Source organism: Aotus nancymaae, unplaced genomic scaffold, assembly GCF_030222135.1.
Source record: "Aotus nancymaae isolate 86718 unplaced genomic scaffold, 86718_ANA_hifiasm-v0.15.2.pri h1tg000003l, whole genome shotgun sequence".
In the NCBI taxonomy this organism is placed as follows: domain Eukaryota; kingdom Metazoa; phylum Chordata; class Mammalia; order Primates; family Aotidae; genus Aotus; species Aotus nancymaae.
The window spans coordinates 47598147-47625744 of record NW_026988414.1 but is presented as its reverse complement, the minus strand read 5'-3'; the positions used below and the strand labels follow the sequence as shown (position 1 = coordinate 47625744).

The window sequence follows — 27598 nt, the reverse complement described above, 5'->3', positions numbered from 1 at the left end:
GTTTGTCAAAGATCGGTTGGTTGTAGATACGTTGTGTTGCCTCCGAGGCCTCTGTTCTGTTCCATTGGTCTATATCTCTGTTTTGGTACCAGTCCCATGCTGTTTTGATTACTGTAGCCTTGTAGTATAGTTTGATGTCCGGTAGTGTGATGCCTCTCGCTTTGTTCTTTTTGCTTAGAATTGACTTGGCTATGCAGGCTCTCTTTTGGTTCCATATGAAGTTTAAGGTGGTTTTTTCCAGTTCTGTGAAGAAGGTCATTGGTAGCTTGATGGGGATAGCATTGAATCTGTAGATTACTTTGGGCAGTATGGCCATTTTCATGATATTGATTGTTCCTAACCATGAACATGGAATGTTTCTCCATCTGTTTGTGTCCTCTCTTATTTCATTGAGCAGTGGTTTGTAGTTTTCCTTGAAGAGGTCCTTTACATTCCTTGTTAGTTGTATTCCTAGGTATTTTATCCTCTTTGTAGCAATTGTGAATGGCAGTTCGTTCTTGATTTGGCTCTCTTTAAGTCTGTTATTGGTGTATAGGAATGCTTGTGATTTTTGCACATTGATTTTGTATCCTGAGACTTTACTGAAGTTGCTTATCAGTTTCAGGAGATTTTGGGCTGAGACGATGGGGTCTTCTAGATATACAATCATGTCGTCTGCAAATAGAGACAATTTGACTTCCTCCTTTCCTAATTGAATACCCTTTATTTCCTTTTCTTGCCTGATTGCTCTGGCTAGAACTTCCAGTACTATATCGAATAGGAGTAGTGAGAGAGGGTATCCTTGTCTAGTGCCAGATTTCAAAGGGAATGCTTCCAGTTTTTGCCCATTCAGTATGATATTGGCTGTTGGTTTGTCATAAATAGCTTTTATTGTTTTGAGATATGTTCTGTCAATCCCTAGTTTATTGACGCTTTTTAGCATAAAGGGCTGTTGAATTTTGTCAAAGGCCTTCTCTGCATCAATTGAGATAATCATGTGGTTTTTGTCTTTGGTTCTGTTTATGTAGTGAATTACGTTTATAGACTTGCGTATGTTGAACCAGCCTTGCATCCCTGGGATGAATCCTACTTGATCACGGTGGATAAGCTTTTTAATGTGCTGTTGCAATCGGCTTGCCAGTATTACATTGAAGATTTTTGCATCTATGTTAATCATGGATATTGGCCCGTAGTTTTCTTTTCTTGTTGAGTCTCTGCCGGGTTTTGGTATCAGGATGATGTTGGTCTCATAAAATGATTTGGGAAGGATTCCCTCTTTTTGGATTATTTGGAATAGTTTCAGAAGGAATGGTACCAGCTCCTCTTTGTATGTCTGGTAGAATTTGGCTGTGAACCCATCTGTACCTGGGCTTTTTTTGGGTGGTAGGCTCTTAATTGCTGCCTCGACTTCAGACCTTGTTATTGGTCTATTCAGGGTTTTGACTTCTTCCTGGTTTAGGCTTGGGAGGAGGCAAGTGTCCAGGAATTTATCCATATCTTCCAGGTTTTCTAGTTTATGTGCATAGAGTTATTTGTAGGAATCTCTGATGGTGGTTCGAATTTCTGTGGAATCTGTGGTGCTATCCCCTATCTCATTTTTTAATGCATTTATTTGGTTATTCTCTCTTCTCTTTTTTATTAATCTGGCTAGTGGTCTATTTTGTTGATCTTTTCAAAAAACCAGCTCCTGGATTTATTGATTTTTTGAAGGGTTTTCTGTGTCTCTATCTCCTTCAGTTCTGCTCTGATCTTAGTTAATTCTTGTCTTCTGCTAGGTTTTGAGTTTTTTTGATCTTGCTCCTCTAGCTCTTTCAATTTTGATGATAGGGCGTCAATTTTAGATCTCTCCTTGCTTCTCATGTGGGCACTTATTGCTATATATTTTCCTCTAGAGACTGCTTTAAATGTGTCCCAGAAATTGTGGTATGTGGTGTCTTCGTTCTCATTGGTTTCGAAGAACATCTTTATTTCTGCCTTCATTTCATTGTTTATCCAGTCAACATTCAAGAGAAAGTTGTTCAGTTTCTGTGAAGCTGTGTGGTTCTGGGTTGGTTTCTCAATTCTGAGTTCTAACTTGATTGCACTGTGGTCTCAGAGACTGTTTGTTATGATTTCTGTTCTTTTGCATTTGCTGAGGAGTGATTTACTTCCAATTATGTGGTCAATTTTAGGGTAGGTGTGATGTGGTGCTGAGAAGAATGTATATTCTGTGGATTTGGGGTGGAGAGTTCTGTAAATGTCTATTAGGTTTGCTTGGTCCAGGTCTGAGTTCAAGTCCTGGATATCCTTGTTAATTTTCTGTCTCGTTGATCTGTCTAATATTGACAATGGGTGTTAAAGTCTCCCACTATTATTGTGTGGGAGTCTAAGTCTCTTTGTAAGTCATTATAAACTTGCCTTATGTATCTTGGTGCTCCTGTATTAGGTGCATATATATTTAGGATCGTTAGCTCTTCTTGTTGCATTGATCCTTTTACCATTATGTAATGTCCTTCTTTGTCTCTTTTGATCTTCGTTGCTTTAAAGTCTATTTTATCAGAGATGAGAATTGCCACTCCTGCTTTTTCTTTGCTCTCCATTTGCTTGGTAAATCTTCCTCCATCCCTTTATTTTGAGCCTTTGTGTATCCTTGCATGTGAGATGCGTTTCCTGGATACAGCACACCAATGGGTTTTGGCTTTTTATCCAATTTGCCAGTCTGTGTCTTTTGACTGGGGCATTTAGTCCATTTACATTTAGGGTTAATATTGTTATGTGTGAATTTGATACTGCCATTTTGATGCTAGCTGGCTGTTTTGCCCATTAGTTGATGCAGATGCTTCATTGTTTTGATGCTCTTTACCAAAAACATGTTTTTGGAGTGGCTGGTACTGGTTGTTCTTTTCTATGTGTAGTGCCTCTTTCAGGAGCTCTTGTAAAGCAGGCTTGATGGTGATGAAATCTCTGAGTACTTGCTTGTTCGCAAAGGATTTTATGTTTCCTTCACTTATGAAGCTTAGTTCGGCTGGATATGAAATTCTGGGTTGAAAGTTCTTTTCTTTAAGGATGTTGAATATCGGCCCCCACTCTCTTCTGGCTAATAGGGTTTCTGCTGAGAAATCTGCTGTGAGTCTGATGGGCTTCCCTTTGTGGGTTACCCAACCTTTCTCTCTGGTTGCCCTTAGTATTTTCTCCTTCATTTCAACCCTGGTGAATCTGATGTTTATGTGCCATGGGGTTGCTCTTCTAGAGGAATATCTTTGTGGTGTTCTCTGTATTTCCTGGACTTGAATATTGGCCTGCCTTGCTAGGTTGGGGAAGTTTTCCTGGATAATATCCTGAAGAGTATTTTCCAGCTTGGGTTCATTCTCTTCGTCACATTCAGGTAACCTATCAAACGTAGATTAGGTCTTTTCACATAGTCCCATATTTCTTGTTGACTTTGTTCATTTCTTTTTACCCTTTTTACCCTAATCTTGCCTTCTCGTTTTATTTCATTGAGTTGATCTTCAACCTCTGATATCCTTTCTTCTGCTTGGTCAATTCGGCTGTTGAAACTTGTGCATGTTTCACGAAGTTCTCGTGTTGTGTTTTTCAGCTCCATCAATTCACTCATATTCCTCTCTAAGTTGTCCATTCTTGTTAGCATTTCATCAAATCTTTTTTCAAGGTTCTTAGTTTCTTTTCATTGGGTTAGAACATGTTCTTTTAGCTCTCGGAAGTTTCTTATTACCCACCTTCTGAAGTCTGATTCTGTCATTTCATCACGCTCATTCTCCATCCAGTCTTGTTCTCTTGCTGGTGAGGAGTTGTGATCCCTTACAGGAGGAGAGGCATTCTGGTTTTGGCTGTTTTCATCCTTTTTGCACTGGTTTCTTCCCATCTTTGTGGATTTATCCACCTGTCGTCTTTGTAGTTGCTGACTTTCTGATTGGGTCTCTGAGTGGACGTCCTGTTTGTTGATGATGAAGTTATTTCTGTTTCTTAGTTTTCCTTCTAACAGTCTGGCCCCTCTGCTGTAGGACTGCTGAGGTCCACTCCAGGCCCTGCTTGCCTGGGGATCACCTGCAGCAGCTGCAGAACAGTAAAGGTTGCCACCAGTTTCTTCTTCTGCTTTGTCCCAGAAGAATACCTGACAAATGTCAGTCTGAGCTCTCCTTTATGAGGTGACTCTTTGGATATACGGGGGTCAGGGAGCTGCTTGAGGAGACAGTCTGTCCATTATAGTCACTCAAGTGCTGAGCTGTGAGCTCTATTGTTCATTCAGAGCTGCTGGGCAGGTAGGTTTAAGTCTGCTTCAGTAGAACTCATAAACCCCTTTTTTTCCTCAGATGTTCTGTCCCAGGGAGTTAGGGCTTTATTTATGAGTTTCCGCTGCGCTGCTGCCTATTTTGTTTTTTTTTTTCAGGTCTGCCCTGCCTGGCAAGGAGGCAGCCTAGACACTGTCTGCCTATAGGTGCTTCACTGAGCTGCTGTGGGCTCCACCCAGCTGCTATGTGAACTTCCCTGCAGTCCTGTTTATATGGGTGTAGTTAGGACTGCCTCGGCAATGGTGGCCTGCCTCTATAATGACAGACTCTTTCTGTAATGGCGGGTTGCCTTGGCAATGGTGGGTTGCCTTGGCAATGGCAGACTGCTTCCATAGTGGTGGAGTGCCTCAGTAATGGTGGACGCCCCTCCCCCACAGAGCTCGACCATCCTGGGTTCAGTTGTGCTTGCTGTGAATCTCTCAACCCAGAGCGTTTCCAATTGCTGTTTTTTTGTTTTTGTTTTTGTTTTTGTGGGGGTGGGACTAGCCGGGCCTGATCACCTGGCTCCCTGTCTCAGAGCCTTTTGTTTTTTAGTTGAACGGTTGGCTCTCTCCCAGGTGTTTTGGGCGCCTGTTGTAAAGGCTCCGGGATTTGTGTGATTTCCTGTGCGGCGACCCACTGCACCGGCTGAAATGGCGGCTCTGAGATTTATGGCTCTTTTTGCCTGGGAATCTCCTGAACTAGCTCCCTGTTTCAGTTCCCCACTTTTTTTTAATCACAGGAATGAGCAACTCTGCCTTCCTGGAGGTTCCCAGAGCTCCCCGGAGCTCCCCGGTGCTCCCCTTGCTGGCTAAGAGGGGACCCAGTTCCATTTACTGTGCACTGGGAACCGCCACACCGGGGTGCAGGCAAAACAGCCACGCTGGCCAAAACAGCTGCGCTGGTGACCCCTGGGGCTCCTCCACCTGGGAATCTCCTGGTCTGTGGGCAATAAAAATCCATCTGGAAATGCGGCATCCACTCACCCTCTGTGCTTTTACTGGGAGCTGCAATCCTGAGCTGCTCCTAACCGGCCATCCACTTTCATGTTTTTCAGGTATCTTTTCAGCACTCTACTGGTACCAATTTATGGTATTAGTCCATTTTCATGCTGCTGATAAAGACATAACTGGGACTGGGCAAGTTACAAAAGAAAGAAGTTTGTTGGACTTACATCTCCATTTGGCTGGGGAGGTCTCACAATCATGGCAGAAGATGAAAGGCACATCTTTCATGTTAGTTGCAAGAGAGAATGAGGGCCAAGTGAAACAAGTTTCTCCTTTCAAACCATCAGATCTCATGAGACTTACTCACTACCATGACAGCAGTATGGTGGAAACTAGCCCCACGATTCAATTATCTCCTACCGGGTTCCTCCCGCAACACATGGGAATTATGGGAGTATTCAAGGTGAGATTTGGGTGGAGACACAGAACGAAACCCTATCACCTATTTTTATGCTTCCACCACAAAGGATCTTTCATCTGTTAGCTCAAGGCTCCAAGGCTCTAATATACAATAACATGCAAAGACCACAGAGCAGGTAAGTTCTCTTTATCAGTTTTTATATCTCTGTGTACATGAAGTGTGGTAAGTAAAGGATAGTGGAAAGCAGGAAAAAGCTGTCCTCCCTGAAAAGGCCTGGGTTGGGGTATAAGGTCAGCTTTCCTACTTTACCCCTCTGCCAAGTGCCTACAACCATCAGACATTCTCACTCTACCTCTGCCCTCATTTTTATGGCTGTCCTTCTTTATTTTATTCTCTGTCCTGTGGAGTATTCCTTTAAATTTTTTTTTTTTATTCTCTAAGATACAAAAGTATTCAGTTTATTAGGATAGTACACTTTATCATATTACAAAGCCTAAGGAAAAGCAAGCAAGTCAATAAAGTCACAACTCAGACTTCTAATATTTTCACATGGTATCATGTATTGGCTGGGCATGGTGGCTCATGCCTGTAATCTCAGCATTTTGGAAGGCTGAGGCAGGTGGATCACTTGAGGCCAGGAGTTAGAGACCAGCCAGGCCAATATGGTGAAACCCCATCTCTATTTCATGTAATTTCTGCCTCAATGCATACTGTATAGACTTTTCTAATGAAAGATCTTTTTCAATCAGCATTTTCACCGCCATCCCAAAAGTTTCAGTCTTGGTAAACCTTTTCAATCTCTTTGGGTTTTGATACCATTGCTTTAGAGCGACTAGTTAGCTGACTATCTTCAAATAATTCTATGCCATCTGCTGTGTTTGACTCAGGTTCCTCTGACTGGTCGGTAAATAATGGTGCTGTGGATCCTGCCTCATACTCAGAAATTTCAGGCAGGGTATTTTCATCTGATTTCTCTAGGTTTTCAGCAGCCCACTTGCTTGCAGCCTCAGCAAGTTCCTTTTCAGTTAGCCTACTGGGTTTGTCTTCTTTGATGCAGAAGCTGCTGAAACACTTGAGGATGAAGTGTCTCTTGATGGTTTCAAAGACTGGACAGGCCTCTCTTTGTTTCTATGTTGAGACTGATGGAAAGTATGATTTGCTTTCTGGAGAGTAGCTTCTGCTACTGACACTGGAGCCAGATCTGCTGTGCGGAGAATCCTTTCTGCCACCAGGTAATTCTCTGAAAAAAGCATTGTCCTTTTTATGGGGAGACCACTCTCTCACACAATGGGAAGAGTAGAAACTTTTTCTTCTAAAGCCATCTCTCATGTCCCTGTATTCAGGTTGTCTGCTTGCAGAATGATCATCTCTTGTCCATCTATAACCAGATTCATATCCTCTGTGAGGTGGACCACTTCTTGGATCATGAGAAAAACTGCGGCCCTTGTCATAGTCTCAGTAATCAACATGACTGTAATATCTATTGTAGCTTCCTTCACCCGATCTGTCTAGCAGTGGTGGTTTCTTTGGCACAATATTAACTAGTCTATTGTAGCCATCACTGGAATGACTTCAAGGAGATACTTGTTCTCTCAGAAGTCTTTCATATTCATATCGTTCCACGTTTCATCTTTTCTGTAAGCCATGGAATTCCTCACACCAGGGTGCCCAGGAAAGGGAAAGCTGTTCACCAGAGGCATCTGACATGAGGCATTCTGCATCAAAGGCACACAAGGAAGGTGAAGCTGCCCACCACGGTGCACTGTGGAGCCTGGTGCCCAAGAAAGGGCCAGTGCTTGACTCTGGGGAGGTCATGTGCACCGAAGAAACTGGATGCCAGGAAGGGGAGCATGCTTCAGGAGCCCCAGGATGGAGTGGCTAAAATTGATTTTTAATTCATTTTAATTATTTAAACTGAGATAGGGTCTTGCTCTGTCACCTAGACTGAAGTGCAGTGGCACAGTCATGACACTACATCCTCAACCTCCTAGGCTCAAGAAATCCTCCTGCCTCAGCCTATTGAGTAGCTGGGACCACAGGTGCACACTGCCACACCCAGCTAATTTGTATTCTTTTGTAGAGATGGGGTTTTGCCATATTGTCCCAGCTGGTCTTGAACTCCTGGGCTCAAGTAATCTGCCTACCTCAGCCTTCCAAAGTGCTGGTTACAGGCATGAGCCACCACACCCAGCCTAATATTCTTTATTAATAATGACACACTGATGGTTGAAGTGTAAGATATGTAAGTTAGAGGATAAATCTTTTAAAAACATCTCTAATTCTCACAATAGTTCTGTAAGGAAAATTCTTTCATGTTAAAAATGAAAAAAACTGAAACAGAAGGAGAAAATAACTTACCATATAATTTAGCAAATGGTAGAGGCAGACGAGAATCCATATGTCCTTTTCCACTATCATATGCTGCCTTTATTTGTACACTATATGTGTTTATAAATGTGTGTGTATAAGAGAGAAAAAGTGTATGCATGCAAGCTTATCAATCTTTCTATACATTTTTTTAAACCAAGGCTGAAGGCAAACTTTTTGCTGCAGTTCTCAGAAACCAGTGTTGCCAGGTTCACTCTACACTGGCCTCCCTAGAATGACTTGAAATTTTATAAGTTGCAGTTTACACAATTGATGCATTCTTCTCTTGTATCATTTTTACAGACATAACAGAATTTATACCATTTTATTTTTCCAAGAAAGGATTTCCAGGGCTGACAGTTGCTTTAATTCTTACTGGCTGGTCTTTGAAGACATAACATTATTTTCTTTAGCATTATTTGTTCCTTCCTATAAGGAGCAACACCATGTTCATATTGTGTCCATTGAAGCAGTTTCTCATTTTTGAAATTTTTATGCCTTATGGGATGAAAAAAAAAAGAGGAGAGGAACGACCCAATAGTGATTTAAGACATGATTCTAGATTGAAGCATCTTGCTACTTAGAGGGACACCATATTTCATAGTGTATTTGCAGAAATGCTTCATGGCACAAACTCCTATTTCACATCCTTGAAGGCCAATGGAGTAACAGAATTTCTGTTTCAGTGCCTATCTGATCAATAATCTCATGACTTTTTTCTAGTTGCCATCCGTCTTGTGGTACACTTTCACTGTGTTGATGTATAGTGACTAATATCTATCTATCTATATATATATATATAGTCTCCTGCAACTGTAAATTATTTAAAAAATATTTCTACAGGTGCTTACATCTATTTATATAAAACATATTTTCCTTTATTTCATTGGCGAGATATATAAATCAGTTTCACTGGAAAAAATACATTTGGAATTTAGCGTAATTCCCCTTAGGTGTGGCCTTTGAGTAAACATAGATTAATAGAGCACCATCTATATGGCAGACAATGTTCTAGGCACTGTTTCAAAAATGAGTAGGACATGGACCCTGCCTTTCCAGAGCTCACAGTCTTCAAAACTGTATAGCAACAACATGAAATAGTGTATAGATTTTATAACCAATATACCTCAGTTTGAATCTTCTTTATACCAATTCTTGGATGTAGACATTCTATTTCTCAGTGATATCATCTATAAAATTGAGGTAATAATAAATATTATCTTAAGGTTTATGTGAGGATTAAGCGAGTTAATAAATATAAGGCATTTACAATGACACCAGGCACATAGCACATATATCCCAATAAATTCTGGATATTATAATTATTATTGACATTAGTACTATTATTGTGATGTGAGAAGTAAGCAGCTAAAGATTATAATACTATATAATGATTATAAAATAGAAATGTGTTCAAGAGGATAAAATATGAAACTTCTTTGTAAGCTGTCCTAGGAGAGATGAAACAAATACATTGTTGAAGAAGACAGTATTTTCACTAGGCTTATGAGAACAGTTATAACATTCTAGGCAGCAGAAATAGCATTTGAAGAGTTAGGAAGGCTTAAGAGAGCATGTTCCACTAAGCAAACTATAACTGAGGCCATGTGTATAATTGGGGAGTGAAGTGTAGGGCAAAGCGTAAGGTCATAAAAGTGTAGGGCAAAGGGTAAGGTCACAAAAAGGTCTGGGTGATATACTATTAATTTGAGACTATCATGTTGACATTGGAAGCCATGAAAGGTATTTTTTTTAATGGAACTGATATAATCAGATTTATATTATAGACAGATGATCCTATCTCCATTATGGAGGATGGATCAGAACACTAGCTGGAGGAAGGTAAGACTTAAGAATAGAAGGCTTTTATGATTGATCATATGAGAGCTGATCAGGTTGTCAAATAAGACACAGTCAATAGAAACGGAAAAGTTGGGATGCACTTAAGACATATTTGAGAAGTTGAACTGACAGTACTGGAGGATCATTTGGATAAAGGGAAAATAGAGGAAGAAGGGCATCTAAAATGATGCTCGAGTTGATATTTTGAACAATTGGGTGGATGACAGCACTATTGACAGGAATAAAGCACATATTTGAAGGGCAGGCCAGAGGCAGGAGGGTGTTAGGCTGGGAATGAAATTCTGGAAAATCATCACTTCATGGGCTGGTGGAAAAAGAAGGAACAGAGAAGAAGACATGTAAGAAATGTGCAAGTAAGAGAAGAACCAAGTGTTACAGATTCTAAGAAAGAAATAATGTTAAAAATATTTATTAAAGAGACAGAGCAAGGTGGCTCAGTAGAAGCCTATATCAATTGTCCCCTGCAACAGGAACATCAAATTGAACAACTATCTATACACAAAAAAAAAGCACCTTCAAAACAACCAAAAATCAGGTGAGTAACCATAGTACCCAAATTTAACATCACATTAAAGACAGAGGCAATGAGGAGTGTAAGAAAGACAGTCTTGAATCACCTACAACACCTCTCCCCCATTCTCCAGCAGTGGCCATGTAGTGCAGAGAAAGGATCTGTGCTTTTGGGGTAGGGAGAACACAGTGATTGTGGGACTTTGCATTGGAACTTAGTGCTGCCCTATCACAGAGAAAGCAACATGGAGCAAAACTCAGATGTTAACCATGAAGGGACCACTTAGACCAGCTCTAGCCAGAGGTGAATTGTCTATCCCAGCAGTTAGAACCTGAGTTCCAGCAAGCCTTGCCACTGTGAGCTACAGTGCTCTAGGGTTCTAAATAAACTTGAAGGGCAGTCTAGGCCACAAAACTGCAATTTCCAGGTAAGTCCTGGTGCTGTGCTGGCCTCAGAACTGGTGGACATGGAGTGCATGCAACTCAGTGAGACACCAGCTGGGATGGCCAAAGGAGTGCTTACAGCATCATCACCCCCTCCCCCAAACCCAGGCAGTGAACTCAGGGAGAGACTCCCTTTTTCTGTTTGAAGAGAGGAGAGCGGATAGTAAAGAGGACTTTGTCTTGCAACTTGATACCAGGTCAGCCACAGTAGAACAGGGCACCAGAAGAATCCTGAAGCCTCCGTTCTAGGTTCTAGCTCCTGGACATCTCTAAACACACACCAGGCCAGAATGGAACCCACCGGCTGGAAGAGAAGGATCTAAAAGTCTAGTCCTGGCAGCATTCATCACCTGCTGATAACGAACCCTCAGATACTGAATAATCAGCAGTGATAGCCAGGCAGTACTCACTATGGGCCTTAAGTAACATTCACAGCCATGCTGGTTTCAAGTGTGACTCAGCACATTTCTGACTATGGTAGCTAAGGGAAGAGACTCCTTCTACTTGAGGAAAAATGAGGGAAGAGAAAAAGGAGTTTGTCTTGCAGCTTTGGTACTGGCTCAGCCACAGTGGGGTAGAGCACAAAATGAGCTCCTGGGGTCCCTGATTCCAGGACTTGGCTTCTAGATGGCATTTCTGGACCTGCCCTGGGCCAGTGGGGAGCCCATTTCACTGAAGGAGGACACCAAGGCCTGGTAGTATTCACCACAAGCAGACAGAAATCTAAGGCCTGAGTGAACATTGGTGGTAGCCAGGCAGTACTTGTTATGAACCTGGGGTGATCATGAGTATGAGAAGAGACTTCTCTGCTTGAGGAAAGAGAATGGAAGAGTGAGAAGGACTTCATGTTACTGCTTGAGTATGAATTCAGCTACAGTATAATAAGGCACCAAATAGACTCCTAATGTTTCCAATGCCAGGCCCTGGCTCCTGGATGGCATCTCTGGACCTGCACAGGGATAGGGGGAACTCACCACCCTGAAGGGAAAGAAACCAGCCTGTGTAGATTTGTCATCTGCTGAATGTAGAGCCCTTGAGTCTTGAGTTAACATAAGCAGTAACCAAGCAATGGCCACTGTAGACCTTTTGCTTGTGTCACCACTCTCCCAACTCCAGGCAGCTCAGAACAGAGACTTTGTTTAGGGGAAAGTAAGAAAAGAAAACAACCGTCTCTGCCTGGTAATCTAGAGAATTCTCTTAGCTCTTACCCAAGACCACCAAGGCAGTACCTCTGTGAGTCTATAACAGCTGAAATATTACTGGAATTGTGGTGTGCTCTAATGCAGATATAGCTGCAGTGACGAGACAGATTATAACAGCCAAGTCCCTTTGAATGTCTGGAAAGCCTTCCCAAAAAGGATGGGTATGAACAAACCCAGACTACAATGACTATAATAGGCACCTAACTCTTCAATGCAGATGCTGACAAACATCCAGAATCATAAAGACAATCCAGGAAAGCATGACCTCACCAAAAAACTAAATAATGTACCAGTTACTAATTCTGAACAGACAGAGATATGTGACCTTTCAGATAATTTGAAATAACTGAGGAAGCCCAATGAAATACAAGATTACACAGAGAAGAAATTAGGATTCTATCAGATAAATTTAACCAAGAGATTGAAATAGTTAAAAAGAATCAGGCAGAACATTTGGAGCTGAAGAATGCAATTGGCATACTGAAGAATACATCAGAGTTTCTAAACAGCAGAATTGATCAGGCAAAAGAAAGAATTATTGAACTTGAAGATAGCCTATTATAAAACACAGTCAGAGGAAATGAAAGAAAAAAATAATAAAGAAGGAAGCATACATATGAGATCTAAAATAGCCTCAAAAGAACAAATCTAGGAGTTATTTGGCATTGAATAGGTAGAGAGAGCAATATGACTAGAAAGTCTATTTAAAGGGATCATAACAGAAAACTTCTCAAATCCAGAGAAAGATAACAATATTTAATTAAGGTTATAGAAGACCAAACAGATTTAACCCAATGTAGATTACCTCAAGACATTTAATAATCAGATTACCAAAGATCAATGACAAAGGACAGACCACTAAAGCAGCAAGAGACGAGAAATAAATAACATGCAATGGAGCGCCAATACTTCTGGCAGTAACCTTCTCAGTGGATTACAGGTCAGGAGAGAGTGACTTGACATAATTAAGGTGCTGAAGGAAACAAACAAAAAAGTTGTATCCTAGAGTAGTATATTCAGTAAAAATATCCTTCAGACGTGAAGGAGAAATAAAGACTATCCCAGACAAACAGAATAGCCATTCTGAATACACAATGAAAACAGAGTAGCTATTCTGACTGGTATGAGAAGGTATCTCATTGTGGTTTTGATTTGTATTTCTCTAGTAGTCAGTGATATTAAGCTTTTTGAAATATAATTGTTGGCCATATGTATGTCTTTGAAAAGTGTCTGTTCATGTCTTTTTTTTCACTTTTTATTGTGGTTGCTTGCTTTTCTCTTACAAATTTGTTTGAGTTCCTTATGGATGCTGGATATTAGAACTTTGTCAGATACATAGTTTGCAAATATTTTCTCCCATTCTGTAGGTTGTCTCTTTACTCTTGATAGTTTCCTTTGCTGTGCAGAGGCTCTTAATTTTAGTTAAATCATATTTGTCAATTTTTACTTTTGTTATGATTACTTTTGACATTTTTTTCATGAAATTTTTGCCCATTCCTATGTTCAGGATGGTATTGCCTAGGTTGTCTTCCAGGATTTTTATAGTTTTGGGTTTTACATTTAAGTCTTTAATTCAATTAAGTTTGATGTTTGTAAATATATGGTGTAAGAAAGGCGTCCAGCTTCAGTCTTCTGTACGTGACTAGCCAGTTATCCCAGCACAATTTGTTGAATAGGGAGTTTCCCCCCATTGCTTATTTTTGTCAGCTTTGTCAAAGATCAGAGGGTTGTAGGAGCATGGCCTTATTTCTAGACTCTTTATTACGTTCCATTAATCTATATGCCTGTTTTTGTACTGGTTCCATGATGGTTTGGTTACTGTAACCCTGGAGTACAGTTTGAAGTCAGATAACATAATGCCTTCGGCTTTGGCTATTTGAACTTATTTTTTGTTCCACATGAATTTTAAAATAGTTGTTTTCTAGTTCTGTGAATAATGTCATTGGTAGTTTTATAGAAATAGCACTGAAGCTGTAGATTGCTTTTGGTAGTATGGCCATTTTAATAATACTAATTCTTCCTCTCTAGGACCATAAAATGTTTTTTCATTTGTGTCTTTTCTTATTTATTTGAGCAGTGTTTTCTAATTCTCAATGTAGCGTTCTTTCACCTCCCTGAGTTCACTGTATTTCTAGGTATTTATTCCTTTTTGTGATAACCGTGAATGGGATTGCCTTCCTGATTTGGCTCATGGCTTGGCTATTGTTGGTGTAAAGGAATAGAAGCAATTTTTGTACATTGATGTTGTATCCTGAAACTTTGCTGAAGTTGTTTATCAGCTGAAGAAGCTTTTGGGCCAAGATTATGAGTTTTTTTAAAGATATAGAACCATGTCATCTGCAAGCAGGAATACTTTGACTTTTTATCTTCCTATTTGGATGCCCTTCATTTTTTTTTTTTTATCTTGCCTGATTGCTCTAAGACTTCTAATACTATGTTGAATAGAAATGGTGAGAGAAGGCATCAGTGTCTTGTGCCAGTTTTCAAGGGGAATCCTTCTATCTTTTGCCCATTCAGTATAGTTCTTGGGGGTTTGTCATGGATGGCTCCTATTATTTTGAGATATGTCCCTTCAATACCTAGTTTATTGAGAGTTTTAAACATGAATGGATGTTGAATTTTATCAAGAGTCTTTTCTGCATCTACTGAGATAATCATGTCTCAATCATGTATTTTTGTCTTTCTGTTTATGTGATGAATCACATTTATTGACTTGCATATGTTGAACCAACCTTGCATCCTGTGGATGAAGCATACTTAATTGTGGTGGATTAGCTTTTTGGTGTGCTGGTGGATTTGATTTGTAAGTATTTTGTTGAAGATTTTTACATCAAGGTTCATCAGGGATACTGGTCTGAAGTGTTTTTGTTGTTGTGTCTCTGCCCAAGTTTTGGTATCGGGATGATGCTGGCCTTGTAGAATGAGTTGGAGAGGAGTGCCTTCTGATCAATTTTTTTGAAATAGTTTCAATAGGCATGGTACCAGATCTTCTTTGTATATACAGTAGAATTTGGCTGTGACTCCCTCAGGTCCTTGGCTTTGTTTTGGTTGGTAGGATATTTATCACTGATTTAACTTCAGAATTCATTATTGGTCTGTTTAGGAAATTATGTTCTTCCTGGTTCAGTCTTGAGAGGGTGTATGTGTCCAGGAATTTGTCCATCTCTTCTAGGTTTTCTAGTTTATGTGCATGCAGGTGTTCATAGTAGTTTCTGGTGGTTATTTTTATTTTTGTGGGGTTAGTGATAAAATCCCCTTTGTCATATCTAATTGTGTTAATTTGGGATTTTTTCTCTTTTCTTCTTTCTTAGTCTAGTTAGCAGCCTACCTATTTTATTAATTTTTTCAAAAAACCAACCATAGTATTCACTGATCTTTTTAATGACTTCTGTCTCAATTTCCTTTAGTTCAGCTCTTATTTTAGTTATGTCTTGTCTCCTGCTTGCTTTGGGGTTGATTTGCTCTTGCCTCTCTAATTCTTTTAGTTGTGATGTTAGGTTGTTAATTTGATATCTTTCTAACTTTTTGATGTGGACATTTAGTGCTATGAATTTTCCTCTTAACACTGCCTTATCAGTGTCCCAGAGATTCTGGTAAGTTGTATATTTGTTCTCATTAGTTTCCAAGAACTTCTTGACTTCTGCCTTAATTTCATTACTTATCCAAAAGTCATTCCAGAACATGTTTAATTTTCATTTAGTTGTATGGTTTTGAGTGATTTTCTTAGTCTTGACTTCTATTTTTATTGTGCTGTAGTCATGAGAGTGCATTTGATATTATTTCAGTTATTTTGCATTTGCTGAGGATTGTTTTTTGTCCACTTATGTGACTGATTTTAGAGTATCTGCCATGTGGCAATTAGAAGAATATACATTCTGTTGTTTTGAGGTGGAGAATTCTGTAGAGGCCTATCAGATTCATTTGGTCAAATGCTGAGTTCAGTTTCTAAATATCGTTGTTAATTTTCTGTCACAATGATCTGTCTAATACTGTCAGTGGAATGTTGAAGTCTCCCACTAAGAGTCTATGTCTCTTTCTAGGTGTCTAAAAACTGGCTTTATGAATATGGATGCTCCTGTTTTGGGTGCATATATATTTAGAATAATTAGGTGTTCTTGTTGTGTTGTACCCTTTACCATTATATAATGCCATTTGTCTTTTTGATCATTGTTGGTTTAAAGTCTGTTTTGTCTGAAACTGAAGTTGCAACCTCTGCTTCTTTTTCTGTTTTTCATTTGCTTGGGGATTTTCCTTCATCCCTTACTTTGAACCTATGAGTGTCATTACCTGTGAGAATCATCTCCTGAAGACTACATACCTCTGGGTCTTGCTTTTTTATCCAGTTTGCCACTATATACCTTTTAAGTGGAGACATTTAGCATATTTACATTTAAGGTTAGTATTAATAGATTTGGATTTGATCCTGTCATTGTTTTGTTAGCTGTTTATTATGTTGGGTTGTTTGCGTGGTTGCTTATAATGTCATTCGTTTGTTTATTTAATTATATTTTTGTATGAGCTGGAAGCAATCTTTTCTTTCTATATTTAATGCTCCTTTCAAGATCTCTTGTAAGGCAGGTCTGGTGGTAACTAACTCCCTCAACATTTGCTTATCTGAAAATAATCTTATTTTGCTTTCTTTTAGGAAGCTTAGTTAGGCTAGATATAAATTTTTTGGTTGAAGATTTTTTTTTCCTTTAAAATGTTGAAAATAGACCTCCAATCTCTTCAGGCTTGTAGTATTTCTACTGAGAGGTCTGGTGTTAGCTTGATGGAGTTACCTTTGTAGGTGACCTGTCCTTTTTCTCTAGCTGTTATTAACATTCTTTCTTGCATTTCAACCTTGGAAAATCTGACAATTATATATATTGGGGATTATTTTTTTGTATAGATTCTTGCAGGAGTTCTCTGTATTTTCTGTATTTTACTCTTGGCCTCTCTAGCAAGATTGGAGAAGTTTTCATGAATAATATCCTGAAATATGTTTTTCAGGTTGTTTGCTTTCTCCCCATCCCTTTCAGTAATGCCGATGATTTGTAGATTTGGCCTTTTTACAGAATCCCACACTTCTCAGAGTATTTGTTTATTCATTTTTATTCATTTTTCTTTATTTTTATGTGACCATCTTATTTCAAAGAGCTAGTCTTCAAGTTTTGAGATTCTTTCCTCAGCTTGGTTTATGCTACTTTTAATACTTGTCATTGCATTGTGAAATTTTTGTATTGTGTCATTCAACTCTATCAGATCCATTAGGTTCTTTTTTGTACCAGTTATTTCATCCCTCAACTACTGTATTATTTTATTGTGGTTCTTAGTTTCCTTGGATTGGGTTTTGCTGTTTTCCAGAATTTCAATAGTCTTTATTCCTATCCAAATTCTGGATTTGCTCTCTGTCATTCCAGCAAGCTCTGCCTGGTCAAAAACTCCTGTTGGAGAACTGGTGCAGTCATTTGGATTACATAAAACACTCTGGCCATTTGAGTTATGAGAGTTCTTGCTTTGGTTCTTTTTCAGCTCTACATGTGGGTAATCCTTTAATTGCAATGTAGATTGAGTACAGTCAATGACCACAGCAACTTCCTTTCTGGATACAACTTCTTTTCTGGATGTTTTCACAGGGCCAAGGCCTTCTAAAGGGTCTTTATTTGAAGTTGATTTCTAATCTTTGGTTTCAGAGTGGGGTATGTAAGTGAGGCATTTTTGGTATTGAAGCTTTGAGGTGTGATTAGTAAGTGGCACTTAGGTGTATTGGTCAGTTGGTTGACTGTTACTCGGTTGTGTGACTCCCCTGTGTTTCCTCATAGTTGAAGCCATGTTCCCTCTCAGTGCTCTGAAAGTGTGAGTTTCTCTCCCCCTTGAATGCTGGCTGTAGAATGCAGCTTGGGACTCCTCAGCTGTCCATTGCAACTCTGGGGTGATCTCACTGTTTATGTTCCTTCCCCGATGTGGAGGTAGCAGAGGAAGAGATCTTAGTAGTGTCTGTAGGCAAGGGTCTTTTGCTTGTCTTCTGGGGGCTTCACCCCAGAGAGATGCAGGTCAGCAATTGCCCTCTGGAATTAGCCCAGGATAGAAGTTCCGTGCTATGAGCCCAAGCCATGGGTTTCCTGTCTGGTGATGAACAGTTGATGGGGGGCTAGTTGGGACTGATGGGGGATGGACTCCTCTCTTCAGGTTGACTGTAGCTTAGAAGTATGGATAAGGCACATAGGCTCTTTGTTTCTTTGTTAGTCCAAAGGTAGCAAGGAGAGCTCCAGTGCTGAGTTAGTGGCAGAGAAGCTTTCCTTTGCTCTGGGGGTTCTTTCCAAGGGGTTGCAGAACTGTTATTGACTTGATAGCTCTGGCAGGGCGTGGCTGGGGCCCCAGGCCTGGAGGACCTGCCCAGTGGGGAGATATGGGAATGGGCACCTAAGTAACAATCTGGCCATGGTTCCATAAGACTGCTGTGGCATGCTGGGTCCCACTCCTGTTCCTAGTCACTGTGAATATTTCAGTACCTGGAGGTATTAACAGTGAAGGCTGAGAAACAGTGAAGATATTGGCCCACCCTTCTCTCTGGGAGCTCTGTCCTAGAGAGTTATGGACCTGTTGCCGGTCCAAACACATCTGTAGGAGGGGGAGAGTCCAGCTGGGAGACCCTACCTGGTGAGGAGGAATGAGATGGGGATGTGTTTTAAAAAGCAGTCTGGCCACGTTTTTGTCCAGAAGCTGTGTTGTGCTGGAATACTGCTTCCACCCTTGGTTGACTTGGACTTTTCAAACCCCAAAAGCTGGAGGCCTAAGTTGCCAACCCATCAAAGATGTCAGCCCATCCCTTTCTCTGGGACCTCTGTTCTGGGGAGGTTTCAAATCTCTGTTGGCCAGAAAACACCAGTGGGGATGGCTGGAGACCCCAGTTGGGAGGTCCTGACAAGTGAGGAGGAATGGGATTGGGTACCCATTTTAAAAAGCAGTCTGGCTGCATTTTCGTAGAGCAACTATGCTGTGCTAGGGGACCACTTTTTTTCCTGGTTGGCTTGAACTCTCCATAGCCCAAAGACTGAACAGCTACGTTGCTGAAACAGCAAAGATGGTGGCCTGCTCCTCCCCTTGGGAGCTCTGTCTCAGGGAGGTGCAATGCTGCTACCAATGGCTGGCTGGAATTTCAAACCATTGAGTCTTATCCTGTGAGGTACCATGAAAGTGGGGCCTACAGACTATTGCTTTTCAGCTCTCTGGATTCAGCCCCTTTCCTAGGGATATGTGTGCAGCCCTAACCTCCCACTTTGCCTGAGTTGCAGCTACTTTTCCTGAAAAGCCCAGAAAACCTGGATATCGAAGGCCCCTAGGTCTCCGTCTGTGCCTGAGTGGCTGTTCTGCTGAGACTCCATATAGCTACATGTGTCAGCCTGAAAGCTCTGGTAGAGTGAGTTCACATGGGGATCTCCTGACCCAAGGGTTGCAAAGATCCATGGGAGAAGCAAGCATTCCTGGGGCCACACACCACTTCCCTGTGTGGAGAAGGTTCTTCTGCTGTCATTCTGCTTTGCTTTTCCCCATTTCCTGTGGTTTAAGTTATTTCCCTGATTAATCCCAATATGTGAACCTGGATGTTTCAGTTTAAGGTGTGTATTTACTTGCTCCTTCTGTTCCTCTCCATGAAAGCTATGCACACTAGCTGCTTCTAGTCAGGCATCTTGGCCCAAGGTTTCAATGAAGAAATTGTGAATAAAATTGAAAAAATTCTTGAAAGAAATGATAATGAAAACACAACATATCAAAACCTATGGGATATCGTGAAAGCAGTCCTAAGAGAAAAGTTTATAGCAATAAGCCCATACCTCAAAAAAGTAGAAAAATTTCAAATAAACAATCTATACATTTTAAGAACTATAAAAGCAAGAATAAACTAAGCCCAAGAAGTAATAAAGATCAGAGCATAAATAAATAAAATTGAAATTAAAAAACACAAAAGTTCAATGAAACAAAAAGTTGTTTTTATGAAAAGATAAAACTGACAAATCTTTAGACCAATTAAAAAAGAGAGAAGACCCAAAAGAATTAAATCAGAGATGAAAACTCCTATCTCTCACCATTTGCAGACATCAGGTAAATATGTATTAAAAGACTTAAATCTAAGACTTTAAACTAGGAAACTACTAAAAAGAAAACATTGAGGAAATATTCCAGGACATTGGACTAGGCAAATATTTCTTGACCAATATACCACAAGCACAGGTAACCAAAGCAAAAATGAACAGATAAGATCACATCAAGTTAAAAAATTTCTGCACAGCAAAAGAAATAATTAATAAACTGAAGAAACACCCATAGAATGGGAGAAAATATTTGCAAACAATTAATCTGACAAGGGATTAATAACCAGAATATTCAAGGAGCTCAAAAAACTAGATTAGATGTTTTCCAATGAATAGTTTCCAAACTTTTAGATGTTTTCTAATAATGTTGGAAACATCTAATAATCAAATTAAAAACTGGGAAAAAGTTATAAATAGATATTCCTCAGAACAAGACATGCAAATGGCAAACACATATAGGAAAAGGTGCTTAATATCATTCATTATCAGACAAATGCAAATCAAAACTGCAATGAGATATCATCTCATCCCAGTTAAAATGGCTTTTTTCCCCCCCAAAAACAGTCTATGACAAATGCTTGTGAGGATGTGATGAAAATGTAACTCTCACACCCCGTTGATGGGAATGTACATTAGTACAACCACTACGAAAAACAGTTTGGAGGTTCCTCACAAAGCTAAAAATAGAGCTACCATATGATCTAATAATCCCACTGTTTTATATATATATATATATATATATATATATATATATATATATATATATATGAAACAAGGGAAATCAATACATTAATGAGATGATAGCTGCACTCTTAGGTTTATTGCGGCACTATGCACAATAGTCAAGATTTGAAAGCAACCTAAATTTCTACAAACAGATGAATAAATGAAGAAAAATGTGGTACATATATACAATAGAGTACTATTTAGGTATAAAAAACATGAGATCCTGTCACCTGCAACAACTGGAGGACATTATGTTAAGTGAAATAAGCCAGACAAAGAAAGACAAACTTTGCAAATTCTCACTTATTTGTGAGAGCTAAAAATGAAAGCTATTGAACTCAGGAAGATAGAGAGTAGAAAGATGATTACCAGAGGCTGGAAATGGTAGTAGATGTGAGAGCAGGGAATGGAAATGGTTAACAGGTACAAAAATATAATTAGGAAGAATAAGATCTAGTATTTGACAGCCAACGGGATGAATGAAGATGAGTAAAAACTATTGTCAAGCAGCTTGACTATGAAGGGGCATATAAATGAGGTTTTTCCACTCTTTTTAGATAGACTTCAGTACTTCTGTATGCCAAGAGAAACGAGTCACCAGAAGAAGACAGACATTTTAACAAAGATGATATAAAAGAATTGCTTTCAGATGAAAATTGTATAGAACCAGAACAAAAGGATAAATTTTCAAGAAGAGGAGAGTGTCTTATTCATGTATATGGGAGAAAAGAATGGGGTACATGGAGGTAGACTGTGAGTGTCTGGAATACAAATTTTAGTGTGTTCATATCTGATGGTTTCTATTTGTAAAGTAGAAGGTGAGGTTATCTTCATGTTTTATTTTCTAATTCCATCACTATTGTGTTTTATCTAACTCCTTCCAGAAATTAAGTAACGTAAACCAAAAGGTATTTAAGACAAGTCTCAATCAATTTAGAAAGTTTATCTTGCAAAGTTTAAGTACATGCCTGTGACACAACCTCGGGAGGTCCTGGTGACATGTGCCTAAGGTGGACAGGGCACAGCCTGGTTTTATACATTTTAGATAGACATGAGACATCAGTCAACATGTGTAAGATGTACTTTGGTTCAGTCCAGAAAGTCAGGACAACTCAACGTGAGGAGGGGCTTCCTGCTCATAGGTAGATAAGAGACAAATGGTTGCATTCTTTTGATTTTCTGATTAGCCTTCCAGTAAAACACAATTTACAGCAATAATTATGTGTGCCTTAGTCTGGCTTATGGAAAAAATAGGGAAAACAAACCAATCAGATATACATTTGTCTCAGATGAGAAGAGGAATGACTTTGAGTTCTGTCTGTCCTTTGTCCAAAGGAATTTCCCTGTGGGCAAATTTTGAGGGAGATTAGTAGCTGTTTTATTTTTATAGCTATCTTATTTATGAATAGAATGGGAGGCAGGTTTACCAACGATGCGGTTCCCAGCTTCACTTTTTCCTTTGGCTTAGTGATTTGGGGAGGTCCCAATATTTATTTTATTTTCATTGTAATAAAAGAAATAATGAGTATTTTAAAGAACCTCTAGGTTCTGTGAATTTCTTGAGGTATTTCTAGACAATGTGAGTGTCTGTTTTCTAATGAAGCTTTACCAACTGAAGTGTTGTTGTTAGTTTCTGCTATTTCAATCCTCTGCCTCTTTTCTTTTTATTGAGGGGGCTGTAAAGATTCTTCTAAGTGCTAACAATCTTGCTTTTATTTTGGTCAAAGTCACCTGTGTGCTCTCTGAGCATATTACCTGAGGAAAAAAAATTATCAATATTTGGAATCAGCAGTATTTCCAATCTGTATTCTTTATTAAGAGTCCTGGAAGGGCATGTTTGGTGTCCTGTACTGCACACTCCTTATACCTACCTAGGTGCTTGCTAAAGGATCACTCAAGGAATATTTCTATTTATTCAAGAATTATGTTTAAAAATTGGATTGTATCAGATGAATACATTGAGAATTAGAGAGATTAAATACATTTTCCTACATTTCCCAGTTTTAAGGGAGGCTGTGCCTCAAACCTTCTTTGACTTCTCCAAAGTTCAAGTTTTTATTCTCATGGAATTGACCTAACACACTTGTCTAGTCCCAGACTTTATGCTATTTAACTATAGTTCTGTCTTTTGTAGCAAAGCAAAATAATTCTACTTGTCCTTCCACAGAGCACCACCACAAAAAATTGAAATGTACTATTATTGGCAAAGATTAATGAGATCTGCATAGGAAGAAGGAGAACTTAATTTTCTAAAAGCAATCTGAAGATTGGGGAGATGCAGCCTTTGGTGCAAAATGAAAGTGGGCTCAGGGGAGGGGGTTGGAAAATTGGAGATTATAAAGGTTCAAACTTCAGGGCAGGAGAGAAGAATCAGAAGAATGAGGAACAGAGTCTTGATTGGATTACCACTAAGCCCAAATCACCAATCTCTCTTAATTGGCTGGTTCCAAGTGATTGATTGGTTGGCTCCAGGTGGTCATTTGGAAGTACATTGGGGAAATTTCCAGCTGTAGTCTATCTCTGAATTCACAAGAGGAACTGGTTTGGCTTGATTATAGAAAGAAAAGTCCTGTGACAGTTTTACACAGTACATGACTACTTCTCTCTCAGCTATGATTGCCTGCTTCTGTTTTAACTTTGAGCACCTCAGTTAGCCATGAGGAATCCATTTTGTCTGTCAGCTAGGGGCATACTTTATAATTTCTCCCTTTTGTTTAAAATTTGCCATAGGCAGCACTGATGACAAATTTATGTTCTTGTTATAAATTATTGCCAAAGTGGTGTAGCTAGCTGCTTGGAGTCCATGTAGTCCCTCTCTGGGATCCATGTGGCTGAGGAACTTATGGCCAATATGAAGAAGTTGGGCCAAGTAAGGCAAGAAGGCAGGTAGGCCTCTGTTAGCTCTTTATCAGTGTCTCTTATGGATGTTTGGTGGTGTCAGTTAAGTCTACGAATAAAACTTGGAAGTGTCATGTGATTAAAATCCATGTTGGAAAATTGGCAAAACATTTGATAAGGCAGACAGAAACAATTTTAAAAGAAAGTAGCTGCTTAGGCTTCATAGGAGAAGAATTTAAGACAGAACTGTGGATGACAAGAACTTACAGTACCACAGTTAAAGATGCAATTGATAAGAAAATATGCTTACTTCTCTGAGATACAACAATTTATCATAAAAACCATATTCATGACCAATAACATATACCAGTAAGTATCAGAATTTAGAAATATACAATTTTAAAACACATACCAATAACACATTTATACAAATGTAAATCAAAGTGAAACACCAATTTAAAAAAGTTATCATTGTGTCCTATATGATTTTAACATATCAAACAAGCCTAATATGTTGCTCTTGGATTTCCTGCAGTTCCCATTATGTCCAAGTTAGTTCGGGGCAAAAAACATGATTATAGAATTTTCCATTTAATTTTGGAAAGTTTGTTAAATATCAAGCTTTAAAATTCTTGATCAAAATAGAATTACAGATCACAAGGAAATATAGCAAAAGAATTTAAAGGCACAAAGCACAAGAAATTATTCTGATAAAACATGAAATGGAATCTCTGTTTCCTATGTCAGTTATGTAAAAGGTAAAGAAAACCCTTTTTAAAAATTTTCTACTAAAGAACAAATGAATGTGCTAAGAATACCCCGTTTTTCTTATGTAGTAGCCCAACTCTGGCCTTGCATTGGTGTGGTCTTGTATTCATAATTGTCTTCTTTTAACCAATTTGATCACACTAAATTCCTCCCATGGAATTAATCATTAACAAACTCTACAATTTTTTAAACCTTTCATCTTGTTCTATATTTTTCACTGTTTGATTTTGTTTTTGGCATTCAATCTTAGGATAAAAATTTACCTTCTTTCCTCCTCGTTATTTTGATGGCACAAAGCTCTCTCTCATGTAAAAAAAAAAAATTACTTTTGCTTTTGAGTTTTTTTTACCAAAAACATATTTTAAAATATCTCTTCTATTTAATAGTTTTAATCACATATATTAACTACAATTTCAACTTTTAATAAACCTAGTTTTCAGAGAAAAACCAGGGGAGTAATTTTGAACTGTTTTATAATAGAATTTGTATATGAAAATAATTGCATAATTTTTAGAATAAAACATTTTCTCAAATTTTTTTCTTTTATGAACACATCTACAAATATTTAGCTCGTCAATGTATATAAACTCAAATACGTTTAATAATTAATGTTTCTGTATTTTAATTTAGACATGACTCAGAAATTTTATAATTATTGCTTATTTTAATATAACATGACCTTAAGATTTTAAGTAATTAAAAATAATTTTGAAACTTTGACACAGGTACCCTTTCTAATGTCTTCCCTGGTTTGTCCTGGGTCCCAACAACACATGTGGCACTGAAAGATATGAAGGGCAGGACCCATCTAAGTCCTGAATTTATAAACCAGCGGTGGAAAAGTGGTGGTGGAGTGGGGAGTGGTGTTGAGATTCAAGGAGGGAAGCAGGGAGATACAGGATGTTCCATTTTAAGGTCTGAGAGCCTTTTATGTCTTTATAAACCAGCAGTAGAACTCAAGACAGAATACAGAACTATGAAGATAATGGCCTGGAAGATTCAACTTTTTTCAGCATGGGCTAGGAGGCAAAGGTGGGCCAGGAAAGATGGGGCTGTATTTGGCTTGACTCTGCCTTGCAGCTGGTGGTCCAGGCACTGAGAACATGTCCCCAGGCCTCATCATGGCCACCTGTCTGGACTCCAGAATCCAGAGACTGTCTTTACAAGCTCACAGCAAAATGTGTGCAATGCTTTGGGCGAGGCCAGAAGCCAACTTTTATAGCTTTAGCTCACAGACAAAGCAAGCAAGTATCAAAAATACTAGAGAAGTCAGGTAGTGTGATGCCTCCAGCTTTGTTCTTTTTGCTTAAGATTGTCTTGGCTATGCAGGCTCTCTTTTGGTTCCATATGAAGTTTAAGGTGGTATTTTTCCAGTTCTGTGAAGAGGGTCATAGGTAGCTTGATGGGGATAGTGTTGAATCTATAAATTACTTTGGGCAGTATGGGCATTTTCACAATATTGATTCTTCCTAACCATGAGCATGGAATGTTTTTCCATCTGTTTGTGTCCTCTCTTATTTCCTTCAGCAGTGGTTTGTAGTTCTCCTTGAAGAGGTCCTTTACATCCTTTGTTAGTTGTATTCCTAGGTATTTTATTTTCTTTGTAGCAACTGTGAATGGGAGTTTGCTCTTGATTTGCCTCTCTTTAAGTCTGTTATTGGTGTATAGGAATACCTGTGATTTCTGCACATTGATTTTGTATCCTGAGACTTTACTGAAGTTGCTTATCAGTTTCAGGAGATTTTGGGCTGAGACGATGGGGTCTTCTAAATATACAATCATGTCATCTGCAAATAGAGACAATTTGACTTCCTCCTTTCCTAATTGAATACGCTTTATTTCTTTTTCTTGCCTGATTGCTCTGGCTAGAACTCCCAATACTATATTGAATAGGAATGGTGAGAGAGGGCATCCTTGTCTAGTGCCAGTTTTCAAAGGGAATGCTTCTAGTTTTTGCCATTCAGTAGGATATTGGCTGTGGGTTTGCCATAGCTTTTATTATTTTGAGGTTCAGTCAATACCTAGTTTATTGAGAGTTTTTAGCATAAAGGGCTGCTGAATTTTGTCGAAGGCCTTCTCTGAATCTACTGAGATAATCGTGTGGTTTTTGTCTTTGATTCTGTTTATGTGGTGGATTATGTTTATAGACTTGCATATGTTGAATCAGCCTTGCATCCCCAAGATGAAGCCTGCTTGACAGTGATGGATAAGCTTTTCGATGTACTGTTGCAATCAGTTTGCCAGTATTTTATTGAAGATTTTTGCATTCATGCTCATCATGGATATTGGCCTGAAGTTTTCTTTTGTTGTTAAGTCTCTGCCGGGTTTTGGTATCAGGATGATGTTGGTCTCATAAAATGATTTGGGAAGGATTCCCTCTTTTTGTATCGTTTGGAATAATTTCAGAAGGAATGATACCAGCTCCTCTTTGTACATCTGGTAGAATTCAGCTGTGAACCCATCTGGACATGGACTTTTTTTGGTTGGAAGGCTATTAATTGCTGCCTCAACTTCAGCCCTTGTTATTGGTCTATTCAGAGTTTCAACTTCTTCCTGGTTTAGACTTGGGAGGGTGCAAGTGTCCAGGAATTTATCCATTTCTTCCAGGTTTACTGGTTTATGTGCATAGAGTTGTTTGTAGTAATCTCTGATGGCAGTTTGTAATTTCTTTGGAATTGATAGTGATACCCCCTTTATCAATTTTTATTGTATCTATTTGATTCTTCTCTCTTTTTTATTAATCTGACTACATAGTGTGGTGATTCCTCAAGGACCTAGAAATAGAAATTCCATTTGACCCAGCAATCCCATTACTGGGTATATATCCAAAGGATTATAAATCGTTCTATTATAAAGACACATGCACACATATGTTCATTGGGGCACTGTTTACAATAGCAAAGACCTGGAACCAACCCAAATGCCCATCAATGATAGACTGGACAAGGAAAATGTGGCACATATACACCATGGAATACTATGCAGCCATAAAAAAGGATGAGTTCGTGTCCTTTGTAGGGACATGGATGAATCCGGAAACTGTCATTTTCAGCAAACTGACACAAGAACAGAAAATCAAACACCACATGTTCTCACTCATATATGGGTGTTGAACAATGAGAACACATGAACTCAGGGAGAGGAGCATCACACACTGGGGTCTGTTGGGGGGAAACAGAGGAGGGACAGC

General features: G+C 39.0%; 1 pseudogene; it reads right to left on the bottom strand.

Moving 5' to 3' along the window:
• Positions 1 to 6256: 6256 nt before the first annotated feature.
• Positions 6257 to 7012, bottom strand: LOC105715619 (periphilin-1-like; annotated as a pseudogene).
• Positions 7013 to 27598: the final 20586 nt, after the last annotated feature.